The sequence below is a fragment of the Chlorocebus sabaeus genome, chromosome 5 (assembly GCF_047675955.1).
Source record: "Chlorocebus sabaeus isolate Y175 chromosome 5, mChlSab1.0.hap1, whole genome shotgun sequence".
NCBI classification, from domain to species: domain Eukaryota; kingdom Metazoa; phylum Chordata; class Mammalia; order Primates; family Cercopithecidae; genus Chlorocebus; species Chlorocebus sabaeus.
This window is the reverse complement of record NC_132908.1, coordinates 17829422-17843104: the sequence shown is the minus strand read 5'-3', so window position 1 is coordinate 17843104 and position 13683 is coordinate 17829422. Positions and strand designations below refer to the sequence as shown.

The 13683-nt window shown below is 44.0% G+C and overlaps 1 long non-coding RNA gene across 1 annotated transcript in view; it reads left to right on the top strand.

The window, feature by feature from the left end:
- Positions 1-1651: 1651 nt before the first annotated feature.
- Positions 1652-13683, top strand: part of LOC140711737 (uncharacterized) — a 36420-nt gene continuing 24388 nt past the window's right edge. The window contains exon 1 of the long non-coding RNA XR_012093031.1: positions 1652-2006. This is a non-coding gene — a long non-coding RNA (uncharacterized lncRNA). The remainder of the gene's footprint in view (positions 2007-13683) is intronic.

Sequence of the window (13683 nt, the reverse complement as noted above, 5' to 3'; positions counted from 1 at the left end):
GGACAGGGGGAAGATTTTGCAAACAACTACCCAGATAATGCACCAAAATTATACAGAAGAATTGAAACAAATTACCCTACTAAGTGGGAGGAGAACGGTATGACTCCTCCAAGCCCAAAAATGACTGATCCAATTATAAGTCTAGAACATCCAGAATTGTGGAAATTAATGGTGGTTCAAACCCCAATTCGGATTTGGAAAGGAGAATATAAAACAGAGACCCATAGTAAAAAAACTTCAATTTGTTGTAGCCATGACCTCTCATTAGACAGTCCCATTGCAGAGTTGTGTTAAACCTCCTTTTATGTTGGCAGTGGGAAAAATTAATATCCTAACTGACTCTCAAACCATATCATGCCTCAACTGTCATCTTTTTCCCTGCATTAATTCTACCTTTAATAAAGATAGTAGCATTTTACTGGTTAGGGCCCGAGAAGGAGTTTGGATACCTGTTTCCCTCAATAGACCTTGGGAGGCCTGTCCCTCCATACATATTATCACTGAAGTACTAAAAGGAATACTTAACAGATCAAATAGATTCATATTTACTTTAATAGCTGTGATGATGGGTCTTATAGCTGTCACAGCTACTGCTGCTGCTGCTGGTGTGGCTTTGCACTCTTCTATTCAAACTGTGGGCTTTATGGATAGTTGGCAGAAAAATTCTTCTAAGCTTTGGAATTCCCAAAGCCAAATAGATCAAAAATTAGTTGGCAAATCAAATTAATCATCTCCGTCAAACAGTCATTTGGATGGGAGATCGGATTATGAGCTTGGAGCATAGAATTCCAATGCAATGTGATTGGAATACTTCTGATTTTTGTTTTACTCCTAGCTCTTATAATGCCACTGAACACCAGTGGGAGACAATTAGATGTCACCTACAAGGAAAAGAAGATAATTTAACATTAGATATTGCTAAACCAAAAACACAAGTTTTTGAGGCATCTCAGGCTCATCTCACCCTGATGCCTGGAGCTGATATTCTTGCTGGAGCCGCTGATGGCTTTCTAACACCAATCCTTTAAAGTGGATGAAAACCATAGGTGGATCAACAATTGCAAATTTTATTTGGGTTTGAGTCTGTTTATGTTGTTTGTTTTTAGTCTACAGATGCAGATGGTGCCTTGGGAGAGAAGCCAGACACCATGAATGAGCCACGATAGCAATGACAGTTATTAATAATAAAAAAAAATAATAAAGACAAAAAAGGGGAACATGTGGGAAAGAGTTTCTGGGATGCCAGTTGAGTTGGTCTCCCCTGTGTGAGACACCCGTGGGAAGCCGTGGTCGGCCTCTGAGAAGAAAAGGCTCGTTGCCTTCATGTCTTTATGCCCCGAGAGCATAACCGCTCAGTGGAATTCCACAGGTTGCTCAGGGAGATAACACTCCCTTGAAGCAGTGGAGTATAATCAAACATGTTGGCTCCTCCTGAAATCTGCTCCCACCCGTTTCAGTCCTGATAAGTTAAAGATCTTAAGTGGTTTAGACATACGCCTTTGCTCAGGGAAATTCAGAGAAACCGCCACCGCTACACATTTTATCGAATGACTCACGAGTTCTCCTTCACTGATTAATCCTTTTCCTCATCCCTTCCTCCTCCTCCCATCTTCCCTAAGAACAAAGAGCTTATAAACCAATAAATTGGGCGGAGGCCAAGAGCTGTGGGCTGTGAGCAAGCCTCCAGTACTCCAGTCCCCTGGACCCACCTTTTAAATGCTTATTCTCTCTCTTTCTAACTCCTTTGTCTCCACCAGACTCAGCGTACCCACTGGGTGGTGTGGGACTGGTTTCCCCAACGTTCCCCACCCAAATACAGCAGCTCCAACCTTCCAGATGGTTGTTCAGCTCAGAAATCTTAGAGAAATTCTGATACCTCTCCTTACATTTGCTCTGTCAGCAAATCCTGGCGTCACAGGAGCTCAGGAGGGTTTCCAGATGCCAATGAGACCCCAGCCACAGCTGGTCCCCAGATTCTTGACATCATCACAAGAAAGAATTCACAAGTGAGTCAGAATGAAGTGGAAAGCACGAAGTTTTTATTGGAAAGCAAAATTCCACACTTAGAAGTGGATGCGGGCTCGTGAGAACGAGTCACACAAACAGAGTTTGGGTTTCTAATTTAATTTGGTGTTTCTTTTAATTAGGGGGTGGAATAATTATTAGGTATTCTGGAAAAGGAGGGGACTTCAGGGACCCCTGAAATTGCCCACACTGGAGTGTGGTGGCACAATCCTAGCTCACTGCAACCTTGACCTCCTGGCCTCATGTGATTCTCCTGCCTCAGCCTCCTGAGTAGCTGAGACTACAGATGTGCACCACTATGCCTGGTTAACTTCTAAAAATTTTTAGTAGAGACAGGGTCTCATTATGTTGCCTAGACCGGTCTTGAACTCCTGCCCTCAAGTGATCTTCCCACCTCGGTTTCCCAAAGTGCTACGATGACAGGCGTGAGCCGCCACACCTGGCTTCTGCTTTATTATTTTCCAAAGCACTCGTCCCTGCCTGACACATTATAGATGCGTGTGTATCTTGTCTTCCTCCCTCTGCTAGAATGTGGACTCCCAGATGGCAGGGACTTTGCTCTGTTCTGTTCTCTGTTGTTGAATCTCCATTGCCTAAGATGGTGCCTGGCACATAGTAGGTATTCAATATCTGTTAAATGAATATGGTCCCTGGGGCTAAAAGTGAGAAAGAAGAAAAAAATAAAGTAACCCCCAAATTTGACGAGAACCCTATAGTCCCTGACTGTTTCCTGGCCATCGTGATTATCAGCTTCAACTTGTCAACACACCCTTAACATGGGTGTACCTTGTTTTACAGTTTGCCAAGCACTTTCACACCCACTATCACATATGACAAACAACTCTGTGAGAGTGCTCTTAGTGGAGTTAAGATTCATACTTTTCCCAGACATAGTGGATTGCATCTATAATCCCAACAACTTGGGAGGCTGAGGTGAGAGGATTGCTTAAGGCCAGAAGTTTGAGACCAGTCTGGGCAACACAGTGAGACCTCATCTCTAAAACAAATACATTAGCCAGGCATGGTGGCATATGCCTGTAGCCCCAGCAACTCAGATCACTTGAGCCCAGGAGTTAGAGGCTGCAGCGAGCTATGGTCACACCACTGCACTCCAGCCTATGCAATAGAGCGAGACCCTGTCTCTAAAACAAAACAAAAAGATTCATACTCTCCCCAGACTTCAGTTTTTTATCAAGAAATAGATAAAACCAGGGCACTTTCTTAGTTTACTCAGTGGTAAAGAACAGTGATTCAACCATGTGTTTTAATTCCAAGTCCAGTTGTCTTTATCTTGAGCAGAAAGTCTGCATGTGCAGTGGTTAAGACCTGCAAGCTGTAGAGTTTGGATAGAAAAGACTTTGAAACTTGTCTCCAGCATTTCCTGGCTGTGTGATGTTGGGAAAGTTGTCAGCCCTCTCTGTTGTCCCTATTTTTTTCACTCATCAAATGGGGCTAACGATGGTACCAGCTGTGTGTGGTGGCTCACACCTGTAATCCCAGCACTTTGGGAGCCTGAGGCCAGTGGATCACTTGAGTACAGGAGTTCAAGACCAGCCTGAGCAGCATCATGTTGAGAGGTGAAGCCAGTTGGACTTCTTGGGTCGAGTGGGGACTTGGAGAACTTTTCTGTCTAGCTAGAGGATTGTAAATGCACCAATCAGCACTCTGTAAAAACACACCAATCAGCAGTCTGTGTCTAGCTAAAGGATTGTAAATGCACCAATCAGCACTCTGTAAGAATGCAACAATCAGTGCTCTGTGTCTAGCTAAAGGATGGTAAATGAATCAATCAGCACTCTGTAAAATGGGCCAATCAGCAGGACGTGGGTGGGGACAAATAAGGGAATAAAAGCTGACTACTCCAGCCAGCAGCAGCAACCTGCTCAGGTCCCCTTCCACGCTGTGGAAGCTTTGTTCTTTCGCTCTTCACAATAAATCTTGCTGCTGCTCACCTATGGGTCTGCATTATCTTTATGAGCTGTAACACTCACCGTGAGGGTCTGTGGCTTCATTCCTGAAGTCAACGAGACCATGAGCCCTCCAGGAGGAACAAATAACTCTGGACACGCCAACTTTAAGAGCTCTAATACTCACTGCAAAGGTCTGTGGTTTCACTCCTGAAGTCAGTGAGACCACGAACCCACTGGAAGGAAGAAACTCTGGACACATCTGAACATCTGAAGGAACAAACTCCGGGCACACCATCTTTAAGAACTGTAACACTCACTGCGAGGGTCCGCAGCTTCATTCTTGAAGTCAGCGAGACCAAGAACCCACTGGAAGGAATAAATTCCTGGCACAGCGTGACCCCATTCCTACAAAAAATACAAAATTTAGCTGGGTGTAGTGGCATGCACCTGTGGTCCCAGCTACTCTGGAGGCTGAGATGAAAGGATTACTTGAACCCTGAGGGTCAAGGCTGCAGTGAGCTGAGATTGCACCACTGCACTCCAGCCAGGGCATCAGAATGAGAACCTGTCTCAAAATAATAATAATGACAGTACCTATCTCATAGGGTGGTTCTGAGCATTGAATGAGGTAAGACCTGGAATGTAACAATAACTGATTTTTAAAAATAATTTTAAAAGTGTAAGTGTTACCAAAACACCAGGGGTTCAGTCTTGGTCCTGTTGCTCCCCACACAGAAAGCCAATGACTGAGACAATGATTATTGCCAAGGAAGAAGGCTTTAATCAGGTGCTGTAACCAAGGAGATGGGAGCTCAGGCTCAAATCCATCTCCCTGACTGACTAAATCTAGGGGTTTACATAGCAGGGAAGAAATGTAACAATGTATAAGAAAACAGGAAGGGGCAAGGAAGCAATCATGATAAATGAGGGGTCCCATATCTCATTGTTCTGATGTGGTGATCTGGGGAGTTTCAATTCTTTGATAGTTATTTATTTATTTATTTATTTATTTATTTATTTATTTTTTGAGAGGCCTGAAGATGTTTTCTGAGGAAGGAACTCAGATAAAACAAATGTAAGTTTCAAGCTTTAAGACCAGAAGCGGCCAAGGATGGTGGCTCATGCCTGTAATCCCAGCACTTTGGGAGGCTGAGGTGGGTGGATCACTTGAAGTCAGGAGTTCAAGACCAGCCTGGCCAACATGGTGAAACCCGTCTCTATCCAAAATACAGAAATTAGCTGGGCATGGTGGTGCACACCTATAATCCCAGCTACTTGGGAGGCTGAGACAAGAGAATGGCTTGAACCTGGGAGGTGGGGGTTGCAATGAGCCAAGATCATGCCCGCACACTCCAGCCTGGGTAACAGAATGAGACAAAAACAAAACAAAACAAAACAAAAACCAAAAATAAAAAAACCAGAAGGATCGATTTCCATGTTTAAAAAAAAAAAAAGAAACCTGTCTATGGTCTATTGGGTCGGTTTCATAAGCACGTTACATTGTGTTTGATTCTGTCCAAATTTCTTCAGCTAACCTGGTTGAGAAACACTGGCAGTATGACGTCATCTACTTTAAAGTTGATAAACACTAAAGCCCCTGGTCACTCAGCACCTTTGGGAAGAGAAGGACTGAAAATTGCACAGCAACTAGAAGGCAGGCTCCCCAGAGGGAGAACAGAGCTGTGGCCAACCCCTGGAGCACTCATAACTGAGATCATTTTATTGTGCTCTCACCTGAGAGGATGGTGTTTGCACACAGCAGAGACGCTTGCGATGAATACAAAGGTGGCCCCTTAGCCTCTACGGCAGGGACAGTGCTCTGCTTCCCGGCTGCAATCCTTTTGTACCTGCGCCCCCTTGTGGACAGTCCCACAGTCTTTCCAGAAGTCAGGTGCAGAAAAGGGTGTTAACCTAGACCAAAGAAAAGGTGCTAACCAAAACTAAGAAAAGGGAGGCAACCTAGGCCAAAGAAAAGGTGCTAACCCAGCCTGGAGTGCAGTGGCACAATCTCGGCTCACTGCAAGCTCTGGGGGACAGAGCGAGACTCCGTCTCAAAAAAAAAAAAAAAAAAGAAAAGGTGCTAACCTGGACCAAGGAAAGGGAGCTAACCTGAACCAAGGAAAGGGAGCTAACCTGAACCAAGGAAAGGGAGCTAACCTGGACCAAGGGAAGGGAGCTGACCTGGACCAAGGAAAGGGAGATAACCTGGACCAAGGGAAGGGAGCTAACCTGGACCAAGGGAAGGGAGCTAACCTGGATCAAAGAAAAGGAGCTAATCTGGACCAAAAAAAAAAAGAGCTAACCTGGACCAAAGAAAAGGAGCTAACCTGGACCAAGGAAAGGGAGCTAACCTGGACCAAGGGAAGGGAGCTAACCTTGACCAAGGGAAGGGAGCTAACCTGGACCAGAGAAAAGGAGCTAACCTGGACCAAGGGAAGGGAGCTAACCTCGACCAAGGGAAGGGAGCTAACCTGGACCAGAGAAAAGGAGCTAACCTGGACCAGAGAAAAGAAGCTAACCTGGACCAAGGAAAAGGAGCTAACCTGGACTAAGCACCTCAGGCTAGGAGTCGACTTCACAGCTGACATCATGCACGACCTCATTTAACATCTCCACGAGGTGGCTTTGCCCATATGGAAACTGAGAGATACAGACAGGCAAACAAAGAAAAACTCGCCTAAACTCACCTCATTAGGAAGCATCAGAACCAACATTCAAATCCAGATCAGTCTCCACTTCAGAGCTAACACCCTTTCTCCAATATTGCATTTTAGATGTGAAATGAAGTCAACCAACCTATTTGGAGATCCAGCTGTATCACAATTCCATTATTCCATCACACATAATATCCCAAAATATGAAAACATCCCCCTACTCTCTAAAAAAAAAAATATTTCGCAATGGTCATGCCAGCAGGAGTAAGGTGGGGCTTGGGGCTGTCACGTAAATGCTTGTTATAATATGGATAATTTTCAAGATAAACTGATCGACCAATTCTTAAATCACTGACCCATATAAACACAATAATCCCATGTATTTAATATCAGTACAGCATGTATTTTAAGTTAAGACAAAGTGGTCAGAAGAATATAAACTTAAAAGTGGTTACCTCTGGGAAGAGAAGCACGAGAGAGGTATGAAGAAGGGTGTTACTTTTTATTCTGATTGTTTCTGTGTTATTGAAAACAAGCATTTTTTTTTTCTTTTTTCTTTTTTTTTTTTTTGAGATGGAGTCTTGCTCTGTTGCCCAGGCTGGAATGCAGTGGGGTGATCTCGGCTCACTGCAAGCTCCGCCTCTCGGGTTCAGGCCATTCTCCTGCCTCAGCCTCCTGAGTGGCTGGCATTACAGGTGCCTGCCACCATGCCCGGCTCATTTTTTGAATTTTTAATAGAGATGGGGTTTCACCATGTTAGCCAGGATGGTCTCGATCTCCTGACCTTGTGATCCGCCCACCTAGGCCTCCCAAAGTGCTGGGATTACAGGCGTGAGTCACTGCGCCTGGCCACAAGCATATATTACACATATTTCTTTTTTCTTTTCTTTGAGATGGAGTTTTGATCTGTTGCCCAGGCTGGAGTGCGGTGGCACGATCTCAGTTCACTGTAACCTCCACCTCCCATGTTCAAGCGATTCTCCTGCCTCAGCCTCCTGAATAGCTGAGATTGCAGGCACGTGCCACCACGCCTGGCTAACTTTTGTATTTTTAGTAGAGATGGGGTTTTGCAATGTTGCCCAGTTGGGTCTCAAATTCCTGACCTCAAGTGATTCCAAAGTGCTGGGATTACAAGCATGAGCCACTGTGCCTGGCCATGTTATACATATTTCTGTCTAGTTTTTGAACAAGCATTATTATTTTCATAAGTTCAAAACCATTTAAAATTGTTTTAAAAGACAATATTCAACTTAAAAATCCATAGGTGATTTTGAGATTGAAGACGGGAAAAAAATTGCTGATTTTAATCTGTAACCAGACAAAAACAAACAAATGAAGATGGAAAGATTATTACCGTAAAAATGACAGTATCTATAGTGAAACTACTACCCTCTGGGCCAATAATAACAAAAACTAACACTTATAAACATTTACTGTATATAAGCGTTGGTCTAGGATTCTTTCCATATACTAATGCATTTAATCCCCACGGCAACCCTTTGAGTTAGGTGCTTGTGGTAGTCAGCCTTCAAAAGGATTCTCAATGATCCTCCCCTCCTGGTATTCACCTTCTTGTGTATGCCCTGTGAATAGGACCAATCTGTGCAACCAATAAGATATTGTAGAAATAATGGTATGTCAGCCTGAGCAATATAGTAAGACCCCACCTCTACAAAATATTAAAAATTAACTGGGCATGGTGGCACACATCTGTGGTCCCAGCTACTCAGGAGGTTAAGGCAGGAGGATCTCTTGGGCCCTCAGGAGGTTGAGGCTACAGTGAGCTGTGATTGTGCCACTGCACTCCAGCCTGGGCTATAGAGCGGGACCTTGTCTCAAAAAAAGGAAAACAGAGAAATGATGGCCTGTGATTTCCAAGACTAGGTCACAAAAGACACTGCTGCTTCTTCCTTCCTTTTTCTCTCTCTTGAGTTACCCATTCTGGGAGAAACCAGCTGTCATGTTCTAAGGATTCACAGTTAACCCTGTGGAGTTGCCAGTGTGTAGAGGAATTGAGGAACAGCCATGTGTTTGGGCCACCTTGAAAGCAGGTCCTCCAGCCCCCGTCAAGCCTTCATATGACTGCAGCTGCTGCGGCATCTTAAGTGTAAACTCATGGGACACCCTGAGTTTCTGAGCCAGAAACTCTAAGCTAAGCTGCTCCTGAATTCCTGACCTACAGAAGCTGTGAGAGATAATAAATTCTTATTTGTTGTTTTAGATTGCTATATTTTGGGTAAATTTGTTATGCAGCAGTAAATATTAGAGTACTCAGTTGGGCATGGTGGCTGATGCCTATAATCCCAGCACTTTGGGAGGCCAAGGCAGGAGGATTGCTTGAGCCCAGGAATTTGAGACCAACCTTTTTAGATTAGGGTCTGAAATCTTTGAGCAACATAGCAAAACTCTATCTTTATTTCTTTTTTTTTTTTTAATTACAGCACTTATTATTGCTTCCATTTTACAGATGAGGAAACTCAGGCGCAAAGATGTCAAATAATTTGCCAATTACCAAGTAGTCAGAGCTGGGGTCAGAATCACAGCCTGAGTAAATCACTCCCAGAGGCGGTGCAGTTAACCTCAGCACCAGCAGAAACATGATAGGGGGCAGGGTGCAAGAAACCAGGTCTCCTATTCTCCCTGTCTCTCATCAGTTCCTTTCATCCCCCAACCTCCAACCCACTCCGCCAAAGCCTCCTTGGTGAGTTTCTAGCTTAGTTTCCAGGGAGCACATCATGTAAGTTTATGATCAACATGTGACTTTGTAATATCCATGACACTTGGCCTTTGAGCACAAGAAACAAGCCAGTGTATTCGTCTGTTCTCACACTGCTATAAAGACATACCTGAGACAGGGTAATTTATAATGAAAGGAGGTTTAATGGGCTCACAGTTCCACAGGCTGTACAGGACGCATGGCTGGGGAGGCCTCAGGAAACTTACAATCATGGCAGAAGGCAAAGGGGAAGCAGGCACATCTGCATGGCAGGAGAAGGAGGAGAAGAGATGTATAGGGGAAGTGCTACACGCTTTTAATAAGCAAATCTCAGGAGAACTCTGTCACAAGACACCACTAGAGGGATGGTGATAAACCATTAGCAACCACCCCCATGATCCAATCACCACCCACTAGACCCCACTTCCAACTCTAGGGATTACAATTCAACGTGAGATTTGGCTGGGAACACAGAGCCAAATCCTATCACCCAGGAACCACAAAGTGAAGCTACCTGGCATGGGCATTGATGCTGTGTTCTGAAGCATGCCATCTTATTCTTCAGTGACGAAGAAGGAACCCTGCTATTTGTATAAGAAGGAAAACAATTTTTAAAGGTTACATTCTGTCCAATCAGCAAAGGATGCATTTAAATGTTCAAACCCTACTTGTGACTGCATTGGGCTTGGCACTAATAGTCCAGCAATATTTGAAGGTGCTGGACTTTTCCATGCTGTTTTGTTTCATTTTATTTTATTTTTATTTTTATTAGAGACAGGGTCTCACTCTGTCACCCAGGCTGGAGTGCAGTAGTGTGATCACAGCTCACTGCAACCTCCACCTCCTGGGTTCAAGAGATTCTCCTGCCTCAGCTTCCTGAGTAGCTGGGATTACAGTTGTGCACCATCACACCCAGATAATTTTTGCATGTTTAGTAGAGACAGGGTTTTGCCATGCTGGCCAGGCTAGTCTCAAACTCCTGGCCTCAAGTGATCCTCTTGCCTCAGCCTCCCAAAATGTCGATTACAGGCATGAGCCAGCATACCTGGCCTATAATGCAATGTTTCAAATGAGTATTTTTATTCCTTCCTCCATCTTTTATTTTGAAAATTTTCAGACCAACAAAAATCTGCAAGAACAGTAGAATAGACAACCACATTCCTTTTACGTAAGTTCACTAATTGTTCACATTTTACCAGACTTGCTGCTTCCTACTTCTCTCTGAGGCATATGAGGGTTAATTACAGACTTTTTGAAACTGCATTCCTGTATTTGTTTCTTGTGACTGCTGCAACAAATTACCATAAATTTGTTGGCGAATTCACAAAGCTCCACCATAAATCACATTGCTAAATTATCTGATGTCACCCAAGGCTCCAGGTAAATAAAGATGTCCTGTCATGAAGGCCATCTCAGGGGCTTAGAGATCACCCCCCAGGAGCTGGGGGCAAAGGGATAGACCTCTCTGTGAGTAAAGTAATTCTTCACTACGTAGTAATGTTCACACTTTTTTTTTTTTTTTAGATTAGGGTCTGAAATCTTCGGGAGACATCTTTTAGCCTACCTCAATCCCAGCTGCTTTTCTAGGTACCTCCTAAGAACAAAGACATCCTCCTAAATGGTCGTCTTCTATTCCTTCAAACAGGACATTTAAGAGACTTGTTTCCTGAAGAATTATCCAATTTCTACTCCTGTAAAATTGTTCCTCTTCTGGGAGCGGAAGTCTCCTTCAGGAACCTGGCTCGTTCCTCTGCTCCTGGAAGAAAAACTGAGGTCTCCCTGGCTCCGGATGCAGATCCAAGTCAGGGCCAGGTGCCAGGTGCCAGATAAGGCCAGCAGGAAGTTCTGGGTCTTTTCTGTAGGGTCACTGAACAGTCACTACTTGCTTCCATCACATTCCATCTTCCGTATGTGGAACAACTGGGTTCCACCCATCCCTTGCCGGATCTGCAGGCTGGGACTGGGGGCTGCGAGGTGGCCTCTAGTGAGGAAAGAAAGAGGGAGGAATTGTCTCACAACAGAAATAGCCATCATTTCCTGACACTTCCTCTGTGCCACAGACTTAAAGATCATTTTTAAAAATTTGAGCATGTATTAGTAATACGTCTATGGACTAAAAAAAGGGGTAATCAGTAAAAATTTCCCTGCCCTTGTCCTGAGATGTATGATGCATTTACAAACATATACACATATATTCTTGGTTTTTCAACCCAAATGGTGGCTTACCTGGCATCTTGTTTTGTTTTTGAGACAGTGGCTCACTCTGTCCCCCATGCTGGAGTGCAGTGTCATGAGCATGGCTCACTGTAACCTTGAACTCCTGGGCTTAGCAATCCTCCTTCCTTAGACTCCTGGGTAGCCAGGACTGCGAGCAGGGCCACCACACCTGGCTAATTTTTCCTTTTGTTATTTTTTGTAGAGATGGGTGTTTTGCTATGTTGCCCAGGATGGTCTTAAACTAGACTTAAACGAACCTTCTGCCTCAGCCTCCCAAAATTCTGGGGTTATGGGCATGAACCACTATGTCTAGCTTCCACCCTGCTTTTTCACTTAATAATATACCTTCTATAGGCTGGGCGCAGTGGCTCACGCCTGTAATCCCAGCACTTTGGGAGGCCAAGACGGGCGGATCATGAGGTCAGGAGATCGAGACCATCCTGGCTAACACGGTGAAACCCCGTCTCTACTAAAAATACAAAAAATGAGCTGGGTATAGTGGTGGGCACCTGTAGTCCCAGCTACTCGGGAGGCTGAGGCAGGAGAATGGCGTGAACCCGGGACGTGGAGCTTGCAGTGAGCTGAGATCACGCCTGGGCGACAGAAGGAAACTCCATCTCAAATAATAATAATAATAATATACCTTCTATAAATATAATTTTCTATATATCTACATATAGAGATAAGTAATTACTGCACAGATATGTCAACATTTATTTAACCCACCTCCTATCAATGGAAATTTAGGCTGCCTCTAGGCAATTGTTCTTGCCACAGCCCTGGGACCTAAGCTCTAGTCTTATATCCCCATTTTATGGATGAGAAAACAGGCTCGGAAAGGTTGTGTCATGTGGTCCAGCTCACATAGGAAATAATCGGAAACCAGGTTCCCATCCAGTGACCTTACCCTTAACCACAATCAAAATAGCTTTTATTTTGAGCCAGGACATTACTTACCCACACACATAATTTTCTGTTTTAGAACAGTTTTGGAGCTACAGGAAACCTTTGAGGATAAGATAGAGAGTTTTCATGTGGCCTACACCCAGTTTCCCCTGCTATTAACATCCTACATCAATATGGTACATTTCTCACAATTAATGAACCAAGATTGATACGTGACTATTAACTGAAGTCCCTACTTTATTCAGATTTCTATAGTTTTTATTTATTTATTTATTTTTTATTTTTTTGAGACGTAGTCTTGCTCTGTCACCCAGGCTGGAGTGCAGTGGCGCGATCTCGGCTCACTGCAAGCTCTGCCTCCTGGGTTCACTCCATTCTCTTACCTCAGCCTCTCCAGCAGCTGGGACACAGGCGCACACCACCACACCTAGCTAATTTTTTTTTTTTTTTGTATTTTTAGTAGATACAGGGTTTCACCATGTTAGCCAGGATGGTCTCGATCTCCTGACCTCATGATCCGCCTGCCTCGGCCTCCCAAAGTGCTGGGATTACAGACGTGAGCCACCGCGCCTGGCCTCCATTGTTTTTAATGTGTTTTAACTTGTGTTCCAGGATCTGAGTAGCTCAGACTATAGCCATGCACCACCACATTCAGCTATTTAAAAAATGTTTTGTAGAGACAGTATCTCACTATGTTGCCCAGGCTAGTCTCCAGCTCCTGGGCTCAAGCCATTCTCCCCACTTGGGCTCCTAAAGCCCTGGGATTACAGGTGTGAGCCACTGTGTCCAGCCTCCTTTTTTTTTTTTTTTTTTTTTTTTTTTAATGACCTTGACAGTTTTGAGGAGTACGAATCAGATATTCTGTAGAATACCCCTCAGTTGAATTTGTCTGATATTTTTCTTATGACCACAGAAGTGTCTGTCTCATCACATCATATAAAGAGTGCACACTACGTACGATCCACATGGCTTAATGTAGATGTTAACTTTGATCATCTGTCTGAGACAGTGTTTTTCAGGTATTATCTACTGTAAAGCCCACCCCCACCCTCTTCCACCACCACTTCCATACTGCACTCTTTGGAAGGATGTCACTACAGGCAACCCACACTTAAGGAGTAGGGAGTTAAGCTCTCCGTCCTTGAAGTATCTACATAAATGATTTCAAAATCTGCACAGGAGATTTCTCTCCATTTTCCCCATTTGTTTCTTTAGCCATTATTTTATTTATATTCAGCAATTACTTTTCTTTTTT